The sequence below is a fragment of the Pelmatolapia mariae genome, linkage group LG23 (assembly GCF_036321145.2).
Source record: "Pelmatolapia mariae isolate MD_Pm_ZW linkage group LG23, Pm_UMD_F_2, whole genome shotgun sequence".
In the NCBI taxonomy this organism is placed as follows: domain Eukaryota; kingdom Metazoa; phylum Chordata; class Actinopteri; order Cichliformes; family Cichlidae; genus Pelmatolapia; species Pelmatolapia mariae.
This window is the reverse complement of record NC_086246.1, coordinates 4,181,130-4,207,609: the sequence shown is the minus strand read 5'-3', so window position 1 is coordinate 4,207,609 and position 26,480 is coordinate 4,181,130. Positions and strand designations below refer to the sequence as shown.

The following is a 26,480-nucleotide window of genomic DNA, read 5'->3' as shown; positions in this document are numbered from 1 at the left end:
TAAACAGCTGCAAAAAACTTTGTTGTTTGCAAAACTCAGTAACTTTTTTGAAGAAGTAACTATATAATTAATTGCCCAACATTGGTCATTATTTACTGTATTTTGCAGACAGAGAGTTACAGGACTCTCTCCCAGACCACAGACTCAGACTCATAATACAAGTCAGAGTTATATTTTTAAAAAAGAAAAAGAAAAAAGAAAGAAAGTTGTGTTTTCGAAATTGGAGTTCAAGTTATCTTTACTTCCAATAGTGTTAACATACTACACAGGTCATGAACAAGATTTTTTAAATTTTCATTGTAAGTGGGCTAAAGCAGTTAATTAAAAGTAGTCTAACATAAATGTAAATGCTGTAATTAGATTATTTTAGTAAACCATGTAACTTGGATGGATTAGATGCTGGCGTGACCACAGTGCACATGTCTGCTGTTGCTCACAGTGGTCCAAGGGATCGCTCAGGGAGTTTGTGTGTTCGCTCAGACACATGAAAAATTAGAGGGAACATTGCTGATGTCATGGGTTGCTCTGAAGATCCACTCACAGGACTCCGGAGTTGTGCTTTAACAGAGACGGTTTTATTTACAAGATCTTCACCAAGTGTATGTACAGGTAGTGCGAGAATTGTGCTATATACAAGATGTGAGATACAGGGTTCCAGGGTTCCAGGGCTCCAGGGAAGACAGGGGAATCACACACATGCTCACTCCAAGCTCTCTCTCTCTCCGCTGGTGACCAGTCACTCCTTCCACACTCCACACGGGGAAACACGGGGACGGGTCCGGGGAATCTAGGAATACAGAGACACACGTTAACTTTCTGAAACGGAGGCACGGGAAACTTGGGCTTGACGTGTACTGACCACAGTCTTTACAACAATCCAGCATTGAACAGCTGACCTCCTCCCTCTAAAATACCAGCTGGTCTGATGAGGCCCAGGTGTTCCCAATCCAGGAAGGCGTGGGCCGAGGGCGTGAACCCATCATGAGTTCCACCCTGGCAAAACAGGAGAGAGGGGGAGAGAGAGGGAGATAGAGATAGAAAAGGAGAGCCAGGAGTGGGGAGATTATGATCAGCGCCTTGCCGATCCTGCAGGTTGTGACACCCGATTAATTAAAGCTTTCAAGCATATGATGCGCCTTTTCAATTAACGCTAAAGCCTGAATTAACGCTATATCTGTATTTTTAGATTTTACATATGTCAGACCTTCCTCCTTTTAATTGGGTCCAACATCCTTTTATGTTCCATGATATTGTTTTCATATACCTGCTCATCTCTTTCTAATAAAAATGGGGGAAGGACACTCCCTGTGCACTTTACAACCCTGGCCAAAGCCATAAATGTTACACAACACAAATGTATACATAGGCACTCAATATTACAAAACCCATCTGGTCCAATCAAACTAGCTGTCTTAAAAAAACAAACCTGAGCAAAACAAACACCCTTCTTTACATAACAACCCAGAACAACGTTGCTAAGCAACCCCTCCCTCCCATCCTGCCAAACCTTAACTAACTGTAATGCCAGAATGCCAGATTAGCAGAATCAGAACTTTGCATTGTCAGTATTGTTAGAAAGTTTGCTCCCTATGACTCATAGCTGACACTGGCATTGCCAGGTTTATATTATTTTAATTAGTATTCTGTAAACAAACGTTCAAAAGAATTGTCTTTTTACACCTGCATCTTCATTGGCATTTCCTGTTGTTGTCATTTTGGAAGCAGGGGAAACTGTACACTAAAGTCACTTTACTACAACATCTTTTGCACGGTTGTTAGATTCTTAGGGCAGTATGCAATAGCTTTTTGTCACTTGATGCACCACATGTAATGATAATTTTGATTTAATTACCCCACAAACACAGCCACAGCTTATCCAAAATTATCCAAAATTGTGCATGATTTAAAAGATGAATGGTAAATGGTCTGTATTTATATAGCGCTTTACTGGTCCCTAAGGACCCCAAAGCGCTTTACATATCCAGTCATCCACCCATTCACACACACGTGATGGTAAGCTACATTGTAGCCACAGCCACCCTGGGGCGCACTGACAGAGGCAAGGCTGCCAAACACTGGCGCCACCGGGCCCTCTGACCACCACCAGTAGGCAACGGGTGAAGTGTCTTGCCCAAGGACACAACGACCGAGCATGTCCAAGCCGGGGCTCGAACCGGCAACCTTCCGATTACAAGGCGAACGCCCAACTCTTGAGCCACAATCACCCCGTGAGTGAAGTGAGAACACACCTACAAACAGAATAATAATGACTGTGTGATCCAGTCGCAGTAGTTTATAAACCTCACTCTTAATGCATATGCATCAAGAGTACCTTTAAGGTAATGTGCAGACAAAGTGTACGCTTGAAACATGATAATACTTTGATGTTTCCCATGCTGACAGACAACGAGTAAAAAATTTAAACCTTTTAAAAAATTGTCCAGTTTTCGCTCTCTTGTTGAAAAAGAAAAGAAAGAATCTAGTTCGTACTGTATTTACACCTGTGTAGTACCTGTCACTGTCATTTTATTTAATTTAACAGGATCCTAATGGTAACAGGATTGGACAGTGGCTAAATGAAACATCCAATAGTAGAATATTGCAGCTTTCTTAGGCCCGTGAGGGATCATACCAGATAATTGTGTCAATGGGTGAGAGAAAAATATATCACAACTTCAAAGTGGAAAAGTACGGTAGGTTTTTTTACGATATATTTTTACATTCTTTGTTGTAATGGAGTGAAAATGCTGACATTCATATATTTCAACAGTTTGATGAACACTACACGCGACACTAAATATATCTGAAGAAGTGCGTATTGGGCAGGAGGAAATTGAAGTTAAAGTGTGCCTAAAGTAAGTAAAAGTTTTTTCAGGACAAGTTATGTATTATTGAAAAATCTGTAGTTTTGAGAGCAAATGACTCAAAATGGTTATTTATTTTTATTTAAATAGGTACACGTATGGGGAGGCTGTACCAGCAGGTGTTACAGTTAATGTGTGCCGACCTATTGATAGGTACATTTTCCATGGCACCTTTGATTTTAGTATAACAGAGCACAACAGGGATGATTGCCCCAATTTCAGATAAGTGCGCCCTGCCACACAGAGACAAAGCAGGTACAGTTATGGCTTCATTTCTGGCCAACCTTTTTTTCTGTGATTCTTTGGGGATATTCAGGCCACTGCATTAGCATTACAGCATATGGGTTGCCTGCTCTACCCCGTTAAGTCGGCATCATGTCTTCTCTTCACTTTTTCCCCTAGAGTTTTAATGTCTTACACTTGTTTCATCCACAGATTTGAATTTTTAGTGATATCTCATCTTTCTTGGATCAATTTGTCAGCTCCAAATAAGTGAAGTGGTTATTGTTGTGCCTGAATGGTTATATATGTTGTGCTGGTGTTTCTAATATCTGCTAGACCAGTGGTTCTCAAACTTTTCACAATGAGTACCACCTCATAAAATATATGGCTATTAAAGTACCACCCTTATGACCGACATTAATGTACAGTATATAGGCCTATTTAACACCACATACAGTTTACACAGGACAATTTTATTTCCTATATGAATGTTATTTATTTTAATTGTCATAAACAGAATGTGATAAGTGATAATAATAATAACTGTACTGCATTAAAACATTCACAGCAGGTGGGCTATCCAATCATTAAGTGATGACCTCATGAAACCTGCTTCTGGGTCCAAACTACTCTGCATTTATTAAGGCTGTTGTGTTTTTAACATGTTTTAATGTTTTGTATCTTGTTCTATTTAATCTCAACAAGCCCCTACAAACAGTCAGTGATCACTGTCAGCCTTTCTCAGTTTTTATTACCACTATTCATTTTAAAGCTCCGATTTTAAACCCTTATGATGCAACTACAGCCCAGCCCATGCAGCACTATATAAATGATTAACCTTATATTGTGAATGGATTATCTCAGTTGTTACCCTGACTGTTTGGTGTCATGATCCGGCTGTGTGCAGGCAGGAACCCAGCCAACATTTATATGTGGGGCCCATATGGTTTGGAAATGGGCTGAAAAATGGGCCCCATATAGGATTGTCCGCGGGTTCCGTAATGGCCCCATATTAAATGCCCATATAGGTGTTATATTGGTAAAATCTGGGATCTAAATGGGCCCCAACTGGGCAAAGTACACAGAAACCCACCCGGGCCCCATCTTTCAAGTTTTTGTGGGTACCATGTGGGTACCACAAAGGCTAAAAAGTGGGTTTTAAGTGGGATTGTCCGCGGGTTCCATAATGGCCCCATTTTATAAGCCCATCTCGGTGTTATATTGGTAAAATCTGGGAACTAAATGGGCCCCAACTGGGCAAAGTACACAGAAACCCACCCGGGCCCCATCTTTCAAGTTTTTGTGGGTACCATGTGGGTACCACAAAGGCTAAAAAGTGGGTTTTAAGTGGGATTGTCCGCGGGTTCCATAATGGCCCCATTTTATAAGCCCATCTCGGTGTTATATTGGTAAAATCTGGGAACTAAATGGGCCCCAACTGGGCAAAGTACACAGAAACCCACCCGGGCCCCATCTTTCAAGTTTTTGTGGGTACCATGTGGTTACCACATAGGCTAAAAAGTGGGTTTTAAGTGGGATTGTCCGCGGGTTCCATAATGGCCCCATTTTATAAGCCCATCTCGGTGTTATATTGGTAAAATCTGGGAACTAAATGGGCCCCAACTAGGCAAAGTACACAGAAACCCACCCGGGCCCCACCTTTCAAGTTCTTAGTGGGTACAACATGAGGAAAACATGAGCTAAAAAGTTGGAATGGCATTATCAGTGGGTTCTGTAGTTGCATCTTACTTCTAGTTTGAATTGGCTAATTTCTGGCACTGAGTGGGCCCCATGTAGTAAAACACTCACAAAATCAATTTTTCAGACAGCTAATACGGGTTCTGTGACACAAAGACACCAAATGTATTAAAGCTGACCACAAAAACTAGTTTGTAAATAAAACCATTTCAAAAATCACGAGGGTACACAAAACAACATTTTTCACATTTATTTTATCCAACAACTGTGATTTTACGTAACTGTATTCCAAAGTGCGTAAACTTTTAAAAAACTAGAAATGTCAAACTACATCAAAATTCCTTAGATATTTGGAACTGTTGCAACAGTGAGAAAAAGTCAGATGGAAAACTCAAAAGCTTATCTTGAATCAGCAGGGTTTCTTTTTTTGTTTTTTTACAGAGCCGTAAGTCTATTTTGTACCCTTGCAGCCCTCGGTCCTCCTCTGTCTTTAGCTCCAGTGAACCACTTGGAGAGAGCCTTCTCTGCTTCTTGCAAGTTGACTTTTGATGTTAAATAATTCTTCAGTGCCTCTGCAAATGAAGAAGAAAAATGGGCAAGCCAAAGTAAAGTTAATCTTAGCTTACTTAATTTGGTGATGATTTGCAAAGAACAATGTTTATTTCACTTTATTGCCTCAAAATATATATACAAATTGCATGATAACCAATCTCAGTTACACTTTCAAACACTTTATTAAAAAAGTTTAGTTTTCTAAAGTTCAAATGTCTCAAGTGAAACTAACTTACCATACACAACATTAAAAAGACGTAAATCTCTGAACTTTTTTTTCCCATGTCGGCCAAGCATGTTGTACTCCACAGCCAGCTCAGGTCATATGAGGAATTTCATCATCCTTCTTGTGGCATCGTCTACACTTGTTCCCCCTGTATCTGCTACCATGGCAACCTGAGGGGAACATACAAAAAGGACAGATTAGATAATGGCATCTGGTTAGGATGCCTCCCTGGTGAGGTGTTTTGGGCATGTCCCACCAGGAAGAGACCCAGAACACCCAGGACATGCTGGAGGGACAATGTTTTTCGGCTGGCCTGGGACTGCCTTGGGCCAAGTGCCTGGAGAGAGCGAAGTCTGGGCCTCTCTACTTAGTACCGGATTGGGTTGAGGGGCAGCAGCCTAAGCTTAAGATAATGGACCGGAATGGAGGATAAATGGACGCTTTACATATTACTTAATGTTCACTGTGTGGTGATAAAAAAAATATGGTAGTAAACACAAGCTAAACTAAAAAAATTAATTGCGGTTCCTTAACCCTTTATCCCCAATAATGTTACGCAGGATAACCGGAATTATATATTGTTTTAGCTGTAAAAGTGTCATAAAATCAGCTGTGACTGTGTGTGCTTTTGTCCCTTTTTTCAGTATTACTACTACTTTACACATCTGGTAGGTTTTTTTCCTCTACTGTATACTATATGAATGTAATCAAGGATTAATAACAGAAAAAAAAAAAATTGAAATTTTGCCATTTTTACTGAAGGCAATCAAAATGTACATGAATAAAATATTTAAATTAGTCAATTCAAATTAATAACTCTAAAACACTGAACAAAATCAAGTATTTGACCCTGTGGTTTATTTTTGGACATCTCTTTTCTTCTAAAAGTCCAGGCGTGTTGGGCCCCTGGTAGAGCTCAGGTTTGACGAGACAGGTTTGGAAAAACCTGTCGCTGGCGACTTTTTGGGGGCTGAGGGTTAAAATAAATATGAATTGGCCAAAATTTGTATAAACTATCATAGCAGAACAAAAGTAAAAAAAACTTTATCTGTTATCAGAATCAAATATTTGATTAGAATAAAAAATTTAACTTTCTGGAAGATTTCTCGTTACATCTGTCACAAAAGTAACAACATCTCAGAAAAGAAACATGATAGCAACAGAAAAATATGATAGCAGTGTGATGTGATGGTCCCTGGCCAGATTTATACACATATTATAAGCCCTGTGACACAAAAACCACTGAACTCTGACACGCACAGACTGTTTTCCTTCTTGGTAATGAAGAAAAATGCTGGTCTGGTATGTAAAAGGGAATTTATTCTTCCAGGACCTGAAGCTCTGTAATGCAGCCCTCCAACAGCCAAACCTATCTGTTGTCTGATTGTCTTGATGCATGCTCAATCATCCAGGTAAGTAAATCTGCAAAAGTTGATTCTGTTCATCTGGACGTAGCACTTTCAGCATTTTCTCCCACTGAAAACGCTACGTCCAGATGAACAGAATCAACTTCTGGAGATGTTCTCTGATTGGATTGTTTAATTGGTGATTGACATGAAATTGACCAATCAGCTGAAAGGAAGAAAAATAGGGTCAAAATTTGGATGTGTAAGTATAAATCCACACACAGCCAGGAAAGCCGAGCGCAGAGTTGTTTGTAGCACCAATTCAGCCAGAGTGGAGCCAGATGGATTTTCCATCCATCCACACTGTAAAGTCTATAGACCAGCAAGTGATAAATTAACAGTGTTGTTGGTATTTTCTAAAACAGTTGTATGCAATAGGAATTGCTGTTTATAGTCCTCCTGTATATCTGTTGCCTCCCAATTAAAACCTGTGATAATGGAGATTCAAATTCATGTCATACTTACACCAACAGTTATCAAGTATCCGGAACGACCTTTACTGATGTGCTTAAAGGAGAATTGTTATTTCCATGTATTTTCCTGTTCTGCCTTCAATTTTGAGGACTTCCCCCCACATTTCTAGTTGTGACAGTGCACTACAACAAAAAAATCTGCTGTGATTTACATTTGTTGAATGAGCAATTTTGTAAAATAGTCTATTTTTGTATGCACAGTTTACAAATCTGTCCTGTACAGCATGGACTAATTGCATGCTAAAAAGTTGTTGCTTAAAAATAAAACAATACATTTTTAATTAATAACATCAGCAGAAAGCCTTGTTATTAATTAGATGTACAATTTCTATAGAATACGAAACAACTCAGTTCATTTTTGATCATATCAATACCAGCATATTACACAACTAGTGATGGATTTCCGGCTCTTTTTAGAGAACCGGCTCTTTCGGCTCGGCTCACTAAAAAGAGCCGGCTCTTTGGGCTCCCAACCGGCTCTTCAGGTTGTTTTGTTGCTTTAATTAATTTATTATAACCAACAATATAAAATTATGCACAAAAGGAATTACTAATGTAAAAAAAGAAACGTGGTTGTATTTATATATGTTTATATATAAATATATACGGTGGCTCCTTGAGACAAAACACGTACAAACCCTAAAACACATTTCTAGCGTTAACTGAACTTCCAAAACAGAGCTACCTAGATCACTTAAATTACACAATTGAAAGCATATGTGTATTGTTTGTGTATTTATACACAAGCACTCAAATATATTCAAATAATTCCAAAAACTGTTCATTTACCTGTTACTACCACACACCAAATCCGGTCGTTGGTACTTCCTGGCTTGTGTAGCCAACTAGGTAACAAAAGCTCAACACTGTGCCTAGCATCCTGGAGCACTTCTGTTGTGTTTTGTAAGTGCTTCGGAGTTTGTACGTGCTATGGAGTTTTTACGTGTTTTGGAATTTTTTTACATGTTTTGGGGTTTGTACGTGCTTTGTCTCTAGCGGGCACCGTAAATATACTTTTATTTATTCTCTCCACATAAAATGTAATAAATAAATCATATAATACAAAAAACAACTATTTACATTTCAACTTTTAACTATTTAAATTTTCAGCTTTTTCCTTTTAAACAAATTTAAAGTGAAACAACTGCAGACCACAACACAAATATAAATTAAAATATGAAAACAAAAAGAAGATGCACATTCTCTGTCATATGGGCCTGCATGAATAAACTTTCTGAATCCTTTATCATCCGCAATTGAAAATAGTTGTGGATGATTACTATACCTTTCTAACGTGACATTGTTGTCCCTGGCTCTCTTTCTCTCTCTCTCCCTCCCGCTGTTCCTGTGCTACTGCTAGTGTAACTACCGCCCCTCCCCCCTCTTCCCAGCGCAAAGCACAAGGGTCGGGTGCGGAGTGAAGCGGAAAAAAGTGCGAGAGAGAGGGTGAGAGAAAGAAAAAAAAAAAAACACGCTCGCGTCGTTCACTTCAAAGAGTCGGCTCTAAGAGCCGTTTCGTTTCGACCAACACATCACCAACAACTATGATGAAACACGCTCATCTGCTTCCATCACGATCAGCTGATTAACATTGAGCTGCTGCGGTCAACACCATCAAACTAACTTAGTGTTTAATGTTATGTTATTTAATGTTTTTATTTTTAAATCTTTACCAGAGCTTAAAGACTGTAGATGTTCACACCTGGTGTTAGAAAACCGAGCTCACAGCAGTATTTTTTTTTTTTTATAACAGGAAATTTAAATTTTTATTGGTTACCGTGTTTATTACCACTTTTATCAGTAATGTACTTCCTATAAAATATAGATTTGATAAGTTACCGGTTTATTGAAATCAGCTAGTGAACACATCGATCACTTTATTGAACTACATGCCTTGCACTCTTGTGAGCTCTGGTTACTAGCAGCAGGTGTGAATATTTGTAGTCCAAAACGCAGATAAAGATTAGAATAACAAGGCAATGTAAAATCAGTTTAATGCAGTTTGCAGTAGCAGCTCAGATGGAAATCAGCCAATTGTGAGGAGAGCAGAGGACCAAAACTGTCAGAGTTGTGGGACAAGTGAAGAGAACACTGTTGGCATTATTGTTAGCATAAAAGATGGAAATTTAAATAAATGTTAAATTAAATTTTGAAATTGATCATTGCCTCCTGTGCATATATATATATATATATATATATATATATATATATATATATATATATATATATATATATAGTGAATACCAGTAAAAAAAAATGAAGTAATGCACCCCTTTCAAGGATGCACCAAAGACCATCACTTTTCAAAAATAATAATAATAAGTAATACAAATAATATGAAAGTTACTTACATGTTAAAGATGGTGCTTGTGATCTTGAAGAATCTAAACGTGATAAGGAAATGAAAGAAAGTGCATGAGAAAAAAAAATACAAACATTTTCGTTTTTTCCCAGGATAATTCAATATAAAAGATTCTCTTACTAATACACAAAATGAACAGTGTAATTAAAAGTTTGAAAGGCACTGCGTGTGGTTATATGGTAAACTGACTAATTCAAGCAGCAAACACTAGCAGTGCAAAAATGTATCTAACTAGCTGACAGACTTTAAAGTCACAGGAAGATATATCAAAATGGTGACTTATGCCAGAACAAATGACTTGACAGACATAATTCCTAAATTCCTTTAAGTAAAAAATTGAAGACATAGTAATAAGTGGTCCCTAGTGGTTTTCAAATTATTACATGGCTTGTTAATTTTTTATTAAATTATTAAGAAGCCAGATGACTTCAAAACATTTACAAATTACTATAAAGCACTATCCAAACTTCAAAACAAGTACTCGCAAACTATAAAAATTTGATTATACTTAAAAATATCCAAAAACTAATTTAGTGGATTTTTTACCTGCTCAAGAATACATTAAACATGCACTATTTAATTGAAAAGAACAAAATTTTTGTACTTTTAGAAAGAATTATTAAATATTTGGGGATACTAGCCATAAAGAGGGTCTCGTACATTTACGGGCATCTAATTTCCTGGATTTAATGGTTTAAAAGTTTAATAGGTCTTTGAACTTGATAATAAAATTGAGTCCATTATTAACAAAAAGAATTAAAAAAGAGCAAAAAAAAAATGCTTAATATATAATAATTGTTTTAAACTTAAGCTTTGTAAGTGTAGCAGATTTCATTATGTCTGTAATTTTTTATTTAGCCCCACAGTAGTAAAAGCCATAAATGGGAGTTAGATTTATTACTAGTATTTTTACACAGCATTCAGCTATAGTAACATGTTCTGCATTTTCCTACTTCACCATCTGATCTGAACAGCTGCACTCTCTTAATTAATTAATAACCTAACATTTCTCAGTAACCAATAACTAGATGGAACAGCACAGTATCTAAGAGATCAGACAGTGTTTGAGCTAAAGAAGCTGTGTGTTTCTTTTGGGGGCTTTTTGCACACTGATCCACCACCGTTTTCCTATAGTACAATGCATATCTGGTAACATTACCGTAAACGTGACCAGTAGGTTCACGTTCAGATCAGAAAACTGTTTCAGCTGCAGGCATCTACTCCTGTAATTTAAACAATCACCTCATACACCTCATGTTTTACACCCCTATAAGGTGAGCTTGCTACACTGCACATGAATATTACGTGACATGGTATGACTAGCTCATGTTCAAACATTTAAGATACTGTTCAGCCATTTTGTTTACTGGGTAGTGCATAATGGCCAAGTTAGCTGAGCAGGAATCCACTAAAGCCAAAAAAATAATATATATATTTTTTAATTAATTACAAAGACCTTATAGGAAAGCCTAAGAAACAGTTGCAGAAGCACAGAAAAAAAAGCTGCCGTGTATGTTATAATATGTAAATTCAAAAACTGTATAGAGAGAATGGCAATGAAAACAGAATAAGATAAGATGAATTTTTTTGAGTAGAATATAGGCAGTAAGAGTTTTGTAATTAACTTTAAATTATGTTTGCCAAAGACAATGCAGTAAATTAACCCAGTTCTACCTGCTAGCTAAAGATGTTATGCTTCTCCCCCTATTACCGTTTAGGACGACTATAGAAAGTTACTAAAATAACCATTGATGAAAACGTAGAAAACTTTAAGTATTTACCTTTGTCATAGTTTTCGATTCTTTGGTATCCTTTCGTCCTCCACATTTTCAAACACCAGGCAGAGAAAACGCGCAACTGACGAAAGACCGCGAAGACTAGACGCTAGGCGGTGCAATCTGCTCCTCCCTCTTTTTAAACGAGCCAATAGGAGCTGCTCACATTAAAAACAACTTTATTTAAAAAGTCATTTTACACCTGATACAAAAATTTTCATTCAAGTCAAACAATGCACAAGTTTAAAAGAACAATTTTATTTATTTAAGCATAGGGATGGTTAATATGTTTAAAAAATTAATACATAATATTTATCAAATAATTGTCACCTAAATCAACATCATAATAAAAATATAATTAATAAAATATATAATAATGATAAGAAGAATAATAACAGTTTACCTAAAAGCTCTTCTAACATTAGACTGCTTTTGAAAAGTTTCAATAGTGTCAATACACCATAAGGACAAAGGAGTTTCACAGTTGCAGTGTGACTGCTTTAAAGACCCCATTCCCTCTCCTTTCCACTAGTTCAAAGAAAATATAAATTAATTCTGGTTATATAATTTGAGATCACAAGTTTGAAGAGTAACATTTTAACAGATCGGTAATATACTTCAGGAGCTTTACTGGATCTGATTAACCAAAACTTCCAACTTCCATGTAGCTAACTGTCTTTTCTCTAATACAGTAGAGTGTCTCTGATCTACTAAAAATCCTCAATTGCATGTTTGCTCAAGTAAATAGTCTTAATTGTTTGAACAACCAGTAGTCCTTAATTTGCAAATGCCAAATCTGGATTTTGTCTGTGTAATTCACTTTTATCTTAGGTTTTTTAGTTGTATTTTTTGCTTTTCTTTTTTTCTACTCTTGTGTCCGTTTTAATCACTTATTATTGCTGCTGTGACAAGTGAATTTACCTAAGAAGAATCATGAAGTCCTTATTTTATCTTATCTGAGCCTCACCATGCAGAGCGCTGAAAGTTCAAATTAAGTACTTAAAATGAAATCTAAAATTAAAAAGTAACCAGTTTCAAACCAGTTATTTGGAATAGTGTGCAGAGTGTTTTGAGTAACATTGAATGTTCAAAAACATCAAAGTTCCTATAGTCTCACTTGACAGCTGGGTTGTAGTGTCTGATAACACATAACATCTTGAGGTCTCAACGTGGACTTTAAGTACATTCGTTAGCCAAGGCTAAATACTGAGAGGGTCAAAAATGAAGGGTAAAGAACATCTGACTGTACGTAAGGATAGCAAAAGTGATAGACTGAGGTTGTGCCAAATATGTTAAAATTAGGGTGATTCGTTAGAGAATGGTACCCCATGGGTGCCGTCTGCAGGTTATAAAAGAAAGTTATGTTCATACTTTCTTTTGAGATTCTTTTTACAATTTGACTTTCAGAACTCCCTGGGTTGTGTGCAATCTGTGATGGGCTTGTTTGGAATAAATCCTCCTTTATTCAAATAACACTTTCTCAGGCTCTTCACAGAAGAAGAATCCTCACATAAGCATGTGCTACCATTTTGAACCAATGTACACATTTACCATCACTGACCCAACTAGGACCTACATTGGATGCCCACCCATATGGATTTAATGTTAGAAACCCATGTGGGTTCCATATATACTAAACAATCTTGAGCCCATGTAAAATATATGCCCATATTAACTTAACATAACCCATTTGGGGCCCACATAGACATGTTTTCAGGGTCTGACTTGCATTTGCCCATGTGTGACACATATAGTTTGACCAGGTGGGCCCCACCTATGTCATCAGTACCAAAAAATATATACTGATTACCTAACGTTGCCCCACCTGGGGCACACAGCAAATGCTTTTCTTTAAATGACTGTGTTTGCCCATGTCTAACCCAGGTGAAAAACCCAAGTGGGTCCTACGTGTGGTTCCCATTTTGAACCAAGTGAAGTGTTTCCCATGTTTGACCCAGCCAGGACCTACTATATGTTTCCACTTGGTTTTGCCCATATGGCTTTCATGTGAGAAACCCAAGTGGGTCCCATATATACTAAACAATCTTGAGCCCACGTAAAATATATGCCCATATTAACTTAACATAACCCATATGGGGCCCACATAGACATGTTTTCAGGGTCTGACTTGCATTTGCCCATGTGCGACCCATATAGTTTGACCAGGTGGGCCCCACCTGTGTCATCAGTGCTAAAAAATATATTGACTATCTCACCTTTGCCCCACCTGGGGCCCACATAGACATGTTTTCAGGGTCTGACTTGCATTTGCCCATGTGTGACCCATATAGTTTGACCAGGTGGGCCCCACCTGTGTTTTCAGTGCTAAAAAATATATTGATTACCTCACTTTGCCCCACCTGGGGCCCACATAGACATGTTTTCAGGGTCTGACTTGCATTTGCCCATGTGTGACCCATATAGTTTGACCAGGTGGGCCCCACCTGTGTTTTCAGTGCTAAAAAATATATTGATTACCTCACTTTGCCCCACCTGGGGCCCACATAGACATGTTTTCAGGGTCTGACTTGCATTTGCCCATGTGTGACCCATATAGTTTGACCAGGTGGGCCCCACCTGTGTTTTCAGTGCTAAAAAATATATTGATTACCTCATTTTGCCCCACCTGGGGCCCACATAGACATGTTTTCAGGGTCTGACTTGCATTTGCCCATGTGTGACCCATATAGTTTGACCAGGTGGGCCCCACCTGTGTTTTCAGTGCTAAAAAATATATTGATTACCTCACTTTGCCCCACCTGGGGCCCACATAGACATGTTTTCAGGGTCTGACTTGCATTTGCCCATGTGTGACCCGTATAGTTTGACCAGGTGGGCCCCACCTGTGTCATCAATACTAAAACATATATTGATTACCTCACTTTGCCCCACCTGGGGCACACAACAAAAGCCTATCCTTAAATGACTGTGTTTGCCCATGTCTATCCCAGGTGGAAAACCCAAGTGGGTCCTACATGTGTTTCCCATTTTGGACCAAGTTAAGTGTTTCCCATGTTTGACCCAGCTAGGACCTACTAAAAGTGCCCACTTGGGATTGCCCATATGGGTTTAATGTGAAGAACCCAAGTAGGCCCCATACAAAAAGCCCAGTTTGAGCCCATGCCCACATGGAACCCATCCAGCCCGAGCAAAAACCAGGTGGGGCCCATATATACATGTTGGCTGGGAAATGGGCCCAAACGCAAACTCACTGGAAACAGGACTGAACTCAAAATGGCAGCTTTTATTGCAGAACAGAAAACTCTACAAAACCTAAACTGGGAAGAATCTAGCAAAACACACACAGGGAGACGCAGGGAGAAACAGACAGCGTGAGGGAGATTGCAACACTGCCACAGAGAAACACAGGAGGGCACAGCTGGGAGAAATCAAAACTGCATTTGTCCCTAACCATCGGGAACCCTCACGTTAACTTTTGAGTGGAAAAAAATTAGCATTCATCCTCCGGCTTCACTGTGCTAATCATGCTAACCATAGCTGTGTAGCTAGCCACCATGTAGCACATCATTATGTATCAGTTAGTCCAACTTCAGTAACCTTACAAACGTCACTGCATTGTATTTTCCAACAGGTCAAAGCAGTGTACCACAATAATACACCAATTTGTGATGCACCAGTCTACCTGTTTACGGGACAAATGTGGCGAGCACGCTCACTACAAAATCTGACAACCGACAGCAACGGTGTGGCCTCATTTTCTTTCAGGACAGATAAATTCAATGGGCATATCCGACTCCATGTAAGCTGATACACTGAAATAACATTGCAATTTAATGCAGCCATCACTGCAACCCCAAATGGTTCTTCATGGGTACAAATCTCCAAAGATCTCCCACAGTAATAAGTGGTGATACTGAAATAGTTTATGACTCATCTTCCTCCAGATGTGCCTTGCTTATAAAAATGGCCTCATTGTCCAATTTTATTTTTAGATTTAGATTTTTGTTTCTTAACCCCGACTAGGCAAGCCTGACACCAACAGTGGGCTACCAACAACATAGAACTACATTCTATGATAGGGGATTTCATAAATTATCCATGTCCCAGTCGTCTTCTCCTGATGTTAAAACAATTAGCTCTCTAGAGGTATAGAAGAAGGATAAACCAGTTCTCTGTGATGCAGAAGAAGACATATCAATCCAGTACACTATAGTGGGAGAGTTCCAGGGGTCTGTGGGTGTGATTTATCTGGTGAGTTATTTCTCAGCTTGTCATTTTATGGGTTTACTACAAAGTTCAACATGGCCAGACTTTTTGTGTGTTTGCTAAAAAACTACTGTTGTAATACCCATTATGACTGAGCAAGAAACTATCACGAGAATCCCGCAGCAGCCTAGATCTATTTCAGAATAAATACCTGATTCAGACCTAACTATATGCTTTATCAAAAAGGAAAATTTCAAGCCTAATCTTAAAAGTAGAGAGGGCATCTGTCTCCAAACTGGAAGCTCGTTTCACAGACTTGTGGTCCCTTATCATTTGTTTTTTGTCAACTTAGCAATTGACCTCAGTGTTTAGTCATTTGTTCATGATATCCTTAGTTTTCTCTCTCTGTTAAGTATTAATATTCTTAGGCCTCTTAGTTTTAGTTATCTGGGTTCTGTTCTCAGTCAGAGTTGTTTGTATTGTATCCCTCATTTGAGTTATTATGCTTTCCCTGTGTTCCCCCTGCACTTTTCATGTCTCTCCTTTTAGTGACTCAATGTTACTTTAGTTACTTTCTGTTTAGTTATTTTGCTAGTGCTTTGTGTTGTGTGTCTTGCCTTGTTTTCCCTATTGAGTTATAGCAGTGTTCCACAGGTGGTTCCTCTCCGTTCTGTATATTTATTCTTCAGTTCCCATTCACTGTTTCATATGATTCCTGTTTTTCCTAGAAGTGTATTGCCTTAGTTAGCATTTCCAGTGGGCTATCTTGAACTTGTTGTTTTGGAAACCAACCTTTTGTTTTTCTTTGCACTTCTGTATCTTGAGTTCTTCCTTTTGGTCTGTAAACTGATTGCTACACAGCAATACATGATAAGTCTAATCCCCCAAACGGACATGATGGGTATCACGACAGTAGTTTTTAGCTTTCTCTAACTTGGGTGTAACTGCTCCTGAAGGTTATTTTTGATGTTTGGTGTAGAATAAAGGGTCATGCTTCAACTGATGTTTAACCAAAATTTTAATTTCCTCTTCACCAGTGAACACTTTCACGGTGGGATGGGATTTTGATTAAATACCCAGTTTTGAAGGTTAAAATCACATAAATTGAGAACAAATAAACACATTTCACTATGACAGCTATGCTGGGTATTACCAAGTTAGGTCAAGAAACACATGCTAGAGATGTATAAAGAGTTAGAAAAATGTAATAACAAAAGACAACACTATAACTGCAAACAAAGCAACATAGTAAAGCTGTCAGAAAATCTTTTCAATCAATGCTAGTTCATTCTTGTTTTTATATGATTTCTATCTTCCAGGTGTTGTCCAGAGGAGCTGTCACCATGCAACGACAAAAATAGGTTGAAGTGCAAGATAGATTGGGTAAAATTACCATATTTCCACATACATATGCTGCAGGTAAGCATTGACTTTGGTCGGTTCTGTTGATCTGTGGATTTATGTATGGACCTGTATTTCAGTGAATGAAGGCCAGGTGAACTTTAAATTGAGAGTGTCCCCTGAGATGGCACCAGAGTTTCAGGTTGTTGCTTATACCGTCCTGCCAAGTGAGGATGTAATTGCCGACAGTGCTGAGTTCTCTACTGACAAATGCTTCAGCAACAAGGTGAGAGTAATTCTAGATGTGTTGTTTGTGTTTGATGTAATTTGTCTGCAGTCATGCCAGTCAACTTCAGTTTGCTAAATCACGTGAGAATTTATAACATGAGTAATAAACGGGGCGACCGTGGCTCAGGGGGGTTGGGAAGGGCACCTGTAACCGGAAGGTCGCCGGTTCGATCCCCGGCCTCTCTGTCCTGGTCGTTGTGTCCTTGGGCAAGACACTTTACCCTACCGCCTACTGGTGTTGGCCAGAGGGGCCGATGGCACGATATGGCAGCCTCGCCTCTGTCAGTCTGCCCCAGGGCAGCTGTGGCTACAACCGTAGCTTGCCTCCACCAGTGTATGAATGTGAGAGTGAATGAATAATGTCATTGTAAAGCGCTTTGGGTGCCTTGAAAAGCGCTATATAAATCCAATGCATTATTATTATTAAATGGACTTCTTATTACATAGCTGTTTTCTGCCCTACCTGAGCACTCAACGCACTTTATATGACCACATTCACCGACTCACACCCATTTAGACAACCACTTTTTTCAATGATCATGCAAGTCCTTTCTATCTAACACTGACACATATTCATACAGTGTGCAACTTGGGGTACAGCCACCCCATTGAGACTTATGATTTGTCACTCACCACAATGAAGCAGCACATTTAGCCAGCAGTGAGTGGGGAGTTATCACAGTAACTAAAGTTCTACAAGTGTTTTGTGTTTTTCAGGTGTCATTGGAATTTTCACCATCTTCAGCTGTCCCAGGCGAAGAGACCAACATGCAGGTGACGGCCCTGCCACATTCTCTGTGTGGTGTGAGCGCCATCGACAAGAGTGTTCTCATCAAGGAGCCTGGGAAGATTCTGGATGCAGACAAGGTAACTGCTGATATTAACACCGTTTAGATGGACACATCCCTTATTTTCACTCCCTGTAGTGTCATAAGTTACCAGCAGCTTACGTTTTCGCTCTTTCCATCTTTCCTGATAAGTACTCCTTCTTTGTCTTCTTTGGGCAGTCACACATTCAGCTGTATTCCACAGTTCAATGCTGAATTTGTTTTTGTTTTTTATACTGGTATGCTTTAAGACAAAGTTACATCTGCATGTGTCATGTGATGACAGTAAAAAGTTACACATGCAAAGTGATGCTAGTGAATCAATCAATCAAAACTTTATTTTCTGGACGCACGGTGTCGTGGAGAAAGCCTACGCCCTTTCTCAGCATTCCTCTTTTCCGGTTCTGACATGCCCTTCTGAGTTTTTCCCAGTGTTTCACAGTACCTGTCAGCATCTATTGTGGTCTCAACAGGCAGAAAGTCAACCAAAAATACAATACCCTTTCTGTCCCAAAAAGTGTTGCCCACTGCACGTAAGCATTCTCCATGACGCTGTGCATCCACATGTCGCCCGTCAAACTATCACTCTTCTGAAAAACTTTGGTTGGAACTTCATCACCCACCCACCCTACAGTCCAGACTTCGCACCCAGTGACTACGACCTTCACTCAAAGTTGAAAGAACATTTGTCCGGAGAGCAATTCTGCAGCAGTGGCAAGCGGATATGACAAGGGCATTGTAAAACTGCCACGGCATCTACAAAACTGCATCGACCAAAATGGCGATTATGTAGAATAAAAGATAAGTCTTCAAGCTTTAAAATGATGTCAGTATTATGGAAAATAAACAGTTGTTTGTATTTCTAAAATAATAGGAGACCTTACTTTTGGGATTGCCCTCGTATTTGTGGATGCTTACTGCTAACTTGATCATTTAATTTATTTTTTAAAAGCCTTCTTAGATATTGCAGCAGCTTATTTGAGCCTAATCTATACTAGTACTGTACTAGTGCAATAATTACTGTGCAATAGACTCACAATAGTTGAACTGTGCAATTCCCTGGGATTCCTATTCCTATTTATCCTATTTATCCCTATTATATACTCTGTAGATATATCTGTTTATGTGTATATATGGTATATTTCTGTATATTCTGCAACTTCTGTCGGTGCTGTGCTACTGGAACCCACCTGAGGGATTAATAAAGTATTATCTTATCTTATCTTATCTTATCTTATCTTATCTTATCTTATCTTATCTTATCTATTCTTTACACAAATATTTTGTTTAAGAGATTAACAAATATGTGGACCAAATGTCACTATGATGATGATCAATAGATAGATCAGTCGAACTGTAAAAAATCTTCACAGGACTAAAAACGTTTGGAGGTTTTGTTGAACTGTACTTTTTGTTGGGATTCAAAAGTTGAGGAGGAGAGAATACCAAAAATAATGACCACTGATCCTGCCGGGTGCAATTAGACGACATTTTAATGAATACACATGTGGAGCCAACACTGTACAGATTCAGCGTTGAACTACCTTACAATAGTCAGGCAAAGGCTTTATAGGGTTGGCAGTCTCAATACAGCATACGTCACTCCAAAACCACAACCGTTCAGTTAACTTTTGACACAGTTTAAAAGAACATTGTCTCGTCCCCATCCAGGTGTTGTCCAACACACGATTCTTATCTCGATGACATATCTAGCGTCTTCCTGTTTCAACTGACGGCCTCGGCACAATTTTGCAAGTGCAGCAAAACACATTTCACTTCTAACCTACTAAAATGATTTCGTGTATGGGTGTATGGATGTGTGCGTGCTCTGTGCAAAATGTCACACTCAAATGAAACTATTGAGAGTATAAATGAGACTGCTTAACTCTTAAAACTTAAAACTTCACTCTCAAAGAATATCGGTAATAAAGGATGATAAAACTCACAACTTAACTCTAAAAGAATATAAGTAATAAAAGATAATAGCTGAAAAATATGACATGTAAGCAGGTGTGTTGCAATTCCTTTCAGAGCTCCTGTCATCCTCACCATGTATTGGCTGATCATAACGTCTGCCAAGAGTTTCTGACCCTCACTTGACCAGGAGCCACAGCTCCTTTAACAAGCACAAATGCAATCATGTATAAAAGATTAAAATCATTTTCCTTATGGAGGGGTTTCCATCGATTGCCAATATGTTTTAGTTCATGTCACCCGCAGTTTAACATCTAAAATTGTGATGATCAACATACTTTTCGGACGTTGCAGATTATATTATGACAAAGGCATTTTGTCGGATCCCACATTTTCTTTTCAGATATTTGACTTGCTCCCACTCAAGAAATCCTCTTATACCGCATATGAGGTTCAAGATGCTGCAGAATGCCTAAATGTGAGACCAAATAGATACGTTTTGCCATACCCTAGTCAAGATAAAAATGATGCCTATGCGGTTTTCCAGGTAAAATACATGTATACCTGTGAGTCAGTATTAAAAACATAATGTAAATGCAATAGTTTTTGTTGATGCACCAGTTTTTGCTAATCTTTGTTCTGGAATATCTAGAAATTCGGACTGAAGATGGCAACAAATTTGCTTATTCGATTGCCTTCATGCCTCTAGTTACGAGGACAAGTATACCACGATGGCCGTCGTGTCCGCTATTGTAAATCATTTGCTTATTTGTGTTGTCTCCAAAAGTTGATTCTGTTCATCTGGACGTAGCGTTTTGTGGGAGAAATGTTTCGTCACTCATCCAAGTGACTTCTTCAGTCTCAGCTGACTGCAGGTTTCCCCAAACCTTACCAAAACGCTACGTCCAGATGAACAGAATCAACTTTTACTTTCCTGGATGATTGAGAATGCATTTAGACTTATTTGTGTTATGTTTAGCTACAAATTTTGCTTCGTATTTACGTCTTGATGCATTCTCAATCAACCAGGAAAGTAAATCTCTAAAAGTTGAAGTCCACCTACTTCACATAAAAGGGTCAGTTCTACAGGCAGAAACATGGGTGTGCCATGGGCTCCCCAGTTACACCCATCGTGGCCAATTTGTACATGGAAGAAGTGGAAAAGAGGGCTTTGCTATCCTACCCTGGAACACCACCAAGCCATTGGTTCAGATATGTCGATGACACCTGGGGGAAAATCAAATCTCAGGACGTACCGCATTTCACGGATCACATTAACTCGGTGGACCAACACATCAAATTCACCAGGGAGGATATGAAAAATGGCAGGTTAGCATTCTTAGACTGTGAGATTTCCATCAATAATGGGGGACATCTAAAAGCTGATGTGTACCGTAAACCTACACATGCGGATCAGTATCTAAGGTTTGACTCTCATCATCCACTGGAGCACAAACTGGGTGTCATCAGGACGCTACAACACAGATTGAACACCATCCCCACTGACAGAGCAGGCAGGGAGGCAGAAGAACATCACATCAAAAAGGCCCTGAGTAAATGTGGTTATCCCAGCTGGACTTTTGTCAAAGCTGGGAAGGCACCTAAAGAAAGTTCCAGCCGATCCAGGAGAGAAGACCTCAGGAAATCACATGATCGGCTGGGGCTAGGTTTCACAATGAGCTCACCCGAAACCCTGGCTGATTGTGACCTATACCTGTTTTCACACATTGGCTCATGTGATTAGGGTTGAGGATCATTAGGGGTTCCATTGTCCCTCTTGGGGGGATACTCCCACAGGCCTAAAGCTTGGACTCTCCACCATTTGACCCTAGAACTGAAGAAGCTTCTTGGATGAGAGGTGAAGCGTCTTCAAGCAACTTAACACTAGAAGTCCCAGAGAAGAGCCATTTGGCTTTTCTACCTATAAAACCCACCGTCGAGCCAAATGGCTGGTAGGCTTTTAGCTAATATCCCTAATCACCTGTGAACAGCTGCTTTTGTTATGTAAATAAGGTGGGGCCATGCTGAATCACTTGGAGTGGTTAGTTTCCTGAGCCACAAGGAAACTTGTGTTTCAGTTTGCCTTAGGGAGAAATCAACACACATTGGTGTATTTCCTTTGTTGCTGAGATTTATTGATAAAACAGTACAAAAAAACAAAAATAAAAAAACAACCATTTGTACACATATTTACAAATAACAATAAAAAGTGAGTGAGTACATTTCAACATTTTCAGCAATCACTCACAATCCTGGCACTGCCATGGTATCTGTAGTCTGCATTTAGCACATGTGTATCTGTAGCAGTGAACACATCGCACAGTGGCATGATTGTTCTTGCATTTGTGTTTGACCTGACACGTGGCTCTTTTTCCAGGGCTAGGTGTGGAGGGTTGTGTCCGAAGCAACTGTTCTTTTCTTGCCTTCTTCCCAGCCATATGAGAGTTAGCCAACTCTCTTGCAAACTCCACCAGGAAGTCCACCCGTCTTTCCTGCGTCCCGGTGCATGCTTGATACAGCACATGTGCATTCAGTGCTGCCATGTCAATCATGTTATAGAACACGGCAACTGGCCAGCGCCATGTTCCTCTGCGGACCGTGTACTCCCGCACCATCTGGTCCATCACATCCACGCCACACTTTGTGGTGTTGTAAAGGGTGACAGTGTTTGGCTTCCTTTTGGTTGTGTTATCAGTCTGAACCACGCTGTGCATGCTGCTAAGAATATAGACTGTCTTCTTCCGTTTGGCCGCATACGCCGTCAGCGTGGCAGCAGTGGTTGAAAACACCTAAGAAATAAGATAAATTGTTATTTCCATAGCACTTTTACACACAATGAAACACATAAACATAGAACCACAAAAGACCTGCAGCCTACCTGAGTGGTGAATTCATTGCGATTTGTGTATCTAGCGGATTGAGGAATTTCCCGGCGAATCGTGTTGACTGTGCCGAGGATGGTGGTTTTCCGTCTAAGAAGTTTTTGCGCAAGTGAAAGCGATGTGAAGAAATTGTCCGTGGTAACATTTCTGCCCTTGTGTAGGAATGGTTCCATCAGCCTCATCACTACATTTTCAGACAGTCTCTCCCCACTGGGACGATTGGGGTCCTTGCCAAGATATAGGAGGACATTGCAAATGTACTTGGATTTTAGGTCGCAGGCCACCCAAAACTTGATCCCGAAACTGTCAGGTTTACTTGCAATATACTGCAGTCTATATTCTTAGCAGCATGCACAGCGTGGTTCAGACTGATAACACAACCAAAAGGAAGCCAAACACTGTCACCCTTTACAACACCACAAAGTGTGGCGTGGATGTGATGGACCAGATGGTGCGGGAGTACACGGTCCGCAGAGGAACATGGCGCTGGCCAGTTGCCGTGTTCTATAACATGATTGACATGGCAGCACTGAATGCACATGTGCTGTATCAAGCATGCACCGGGACGCAGGAAAGACGGGTGGACTTCCTGGTGGAGTTTGCAAGAGAGTTGGCTAACTCTCATATGGCTGGGAAGAAGGCAAGAAAAGAACAGTTGCTTCGGACACAACCCTCCACACCTAGCCCTGGAAAAAGAGCCACGTGTCAGGTCAAACACAAATGCAAGAACAATCATGCCACTGTGCGATGTGTTCACTGCTACAGATACACATGTGGTAAATGCAGACTACAGATACCAATGGCAGTGCCAGGAATGTGAGTGATTGAAATGTACTCACTCACTTTTTATTATTATCTGTAAATATGTGTACAAATGGTTGTTTTTGTAGAAATATTTTTTGGTTTTTTTGTACTGTTTTTATCAATAAATGTTTTGGAGATTTATTTTCCTGGATGATTGAGAATGCATCAAGACGAACACAAAATGAAGTTCACAGCTTTTAGCAGTTCCCCCTCCCCACACACAAACAAAGAGGCAGTTTGCAGTTAGAAATCCGCAATCATTCACACTCCCCCACTCCCCTCCACAATTCTCAGGTAACGACCCAATTTACATATGAATTGATGCTAACAGACTAGCCAAGTTAGCTTCCACTTGGCTGACAGAGGGTTAGAAAAGCCTGGGACTTCTAGTGTTAAAGAAGTCCAGACACTTTTCTTTCCAAGCTGCTTAGACTACGATGACCTGGATGACTGAGAACCTTCACAGATGTTACCTTACGGTATAAAACACGAGGCAACTGTTCTTGTGATTTGTCAACATGTTCTCACTCCCAACTCGTCAAATGTGTGACGCATGGTCAGGCTCCCTCTGCTTCACTTATCGACGCGCAGGGTACCGCCCTCACGTCGAGAATTGACGTGCAGGGTCCTCCTATTGAATACTATGCTGATCCCTAATCGTTGTTTATTGATGACAAGAGATTTCCGTGGAAGAGCCTGTTGTCCGTATATTTATACATTTCCGAAATCACATTGTAGTGACGTGTACTGAACACAATATATTATATAATGTAAACAACTACCTGAGAAACAGCAGATACAGCAGGTAAATTAATTAGCAACTTAAAGAAGTCCAGAAGCTTTTTATTTCCAAGGTCATTAAATCCTCCTCTACCTTTCTTTGTGCGCTCATGCACCTTGTAGAATGGAGTTTAGTGTGGAAAGAAGTGATTGGAAAAATAATACATTTTATTTAAGAAATCGCCTTTCGAAAACCCTCAAGGACACTGTACACAAGCAATAACAACAACAGACATAACAATTTTATAAGTTATAAGGATAGAACACAGAGCAAATAAATAAAGTAGCAGGATGGAAAAGCTTATAGAACAGGCTATTGTGAACAGTTGAGTTTTGAGTCTGGACTTAAAAAGAGGGAGGGAAGTGATGTTTCTTATCTCAGGAGGAAGGAAGTTCCAAAGTCGCGGGGCAGAGCAGCAGAAAGCCCTGCTTCCCATGGTGGCAGGGTGTACTTAATGTGGTAAGATGGAAGTAAATAATTAACAAGGGAGCGATTAAAGTATCCAAGTAAAATGAATGGTTACTTTGATCATGATTATATAAAAGCAAGCTTGTGAAGTATGCTTTAATTTAGATGCTCAAAAATGTGTTCATATTTGAACTCTGTTTTAAATGGAGCTATTAGATTCTTGAACTTATTAAAAATATAGCGTTTATGTTCCTTTTACAGGTTACTGTCACTCCTGGGACGTCCTCAGATTACACCTTCACACCTCTCTCTGGTGATCTGTACACATCCTGTTTGTGTGCCAATGAGCACAAGACCCTCAGGTGGACCATGATCCCAACATCCTTAGGTGAGAATCAGGCTTTGGTCCTCCACACTGCCAGGAAACGACTGTGTGGCAGACTGAGTATGGCCCAACTGCAGGGCCCAGAAGGCAGGAAGTAATCTCAGACTTAAAAGAAGCTTTAAGAAAAAAATTCCACATAAGCTAGCTAAATAGAATAAATGAAGATAAAAACAATTTAAAAACACAATTATAAAAACAGTATATGAGAAGTACTGGTGAAATTTAAGTTATCAAAAATAAAATGAAAGAATCTGAGATCCAGTAAAACTATATTCATGGATTTTAGAATGCTGTATGTGTATTAGACAACAGTGAGTGTGCCATATAAAGCTGGAAAATGTAGACAGTTGAATACAGTTGCAAATCCAGGTAAACCAGGATTATAACCCCTGTGTTTAGAAGGCTAAACATGGGGGTTGTAGGGAGTGGAGCAGAGAAAACTTATTCAGTGTGCCTATGCCAAGAGGCATACTTATTACTATTTGTCTGATTTATTAAGTGTGCCTATGCCAAGAGGCACACTTATTACTATTCGTCGGATTTATTGTGTGGATGGCCTTTGAGGGCATCCACACAATAAATCCGACGAATTGTTTCCACTATTGTTTTCCTGTTTCTCTATATTTTTTATTGTATGGACGCCTCATGGCATCCATGCTATTGTTTTCCTGTTTCTCTTTATTCTTTATTGTGTGGATGCCTCAAGGCATCCACACTATTGTTTTCCTGTTTCTCTTTATTTAGATCCTGTTTCTCTTTATTGTGTGGATGCCCTAAAAGGGCTTCCACACTATTGAGTTCCTGTTTTAAACTTTATTCTTCAAGTTGCTGCCCCGTTTTTCAGCACTTAACTACTCCCTCAGTTTTCAGCCGATTTTCTCCGTTCAAACTCTAAACTGTTCTGCTATTTCTGCTAATTCCGGCTATATCTTTTGGTGTTTATTACTATTATACTTTTTAAAATATTATACTTTTTGTGTCCCTTTGAAATGAATGGAAAACTTCCACAATTCTGCTAAAACTTGCTTGGTTTTGAAACTTAACTGCTTACTCATACTTTCACCTAGAAACTCCATTCAAACTTTAAAATGTTCTCAGATTATTG

General features: G+C 39.3%; 1 pseudogene; it reads left to right on the top strand.

Annotated features, from left to right (window-relative positions):
* Nucleotides 1-14,698: 14,698 nt before the first annotated feature.
* Nucleotides 14,699-25,473, top strand: LOC134621123 (alpha-2-macroglobulin-like; annotated as a pseudogene).
* The last annotated feature ends 1,007 nt before the right edge of the window (nucleotides 25,474-26,480 follow it).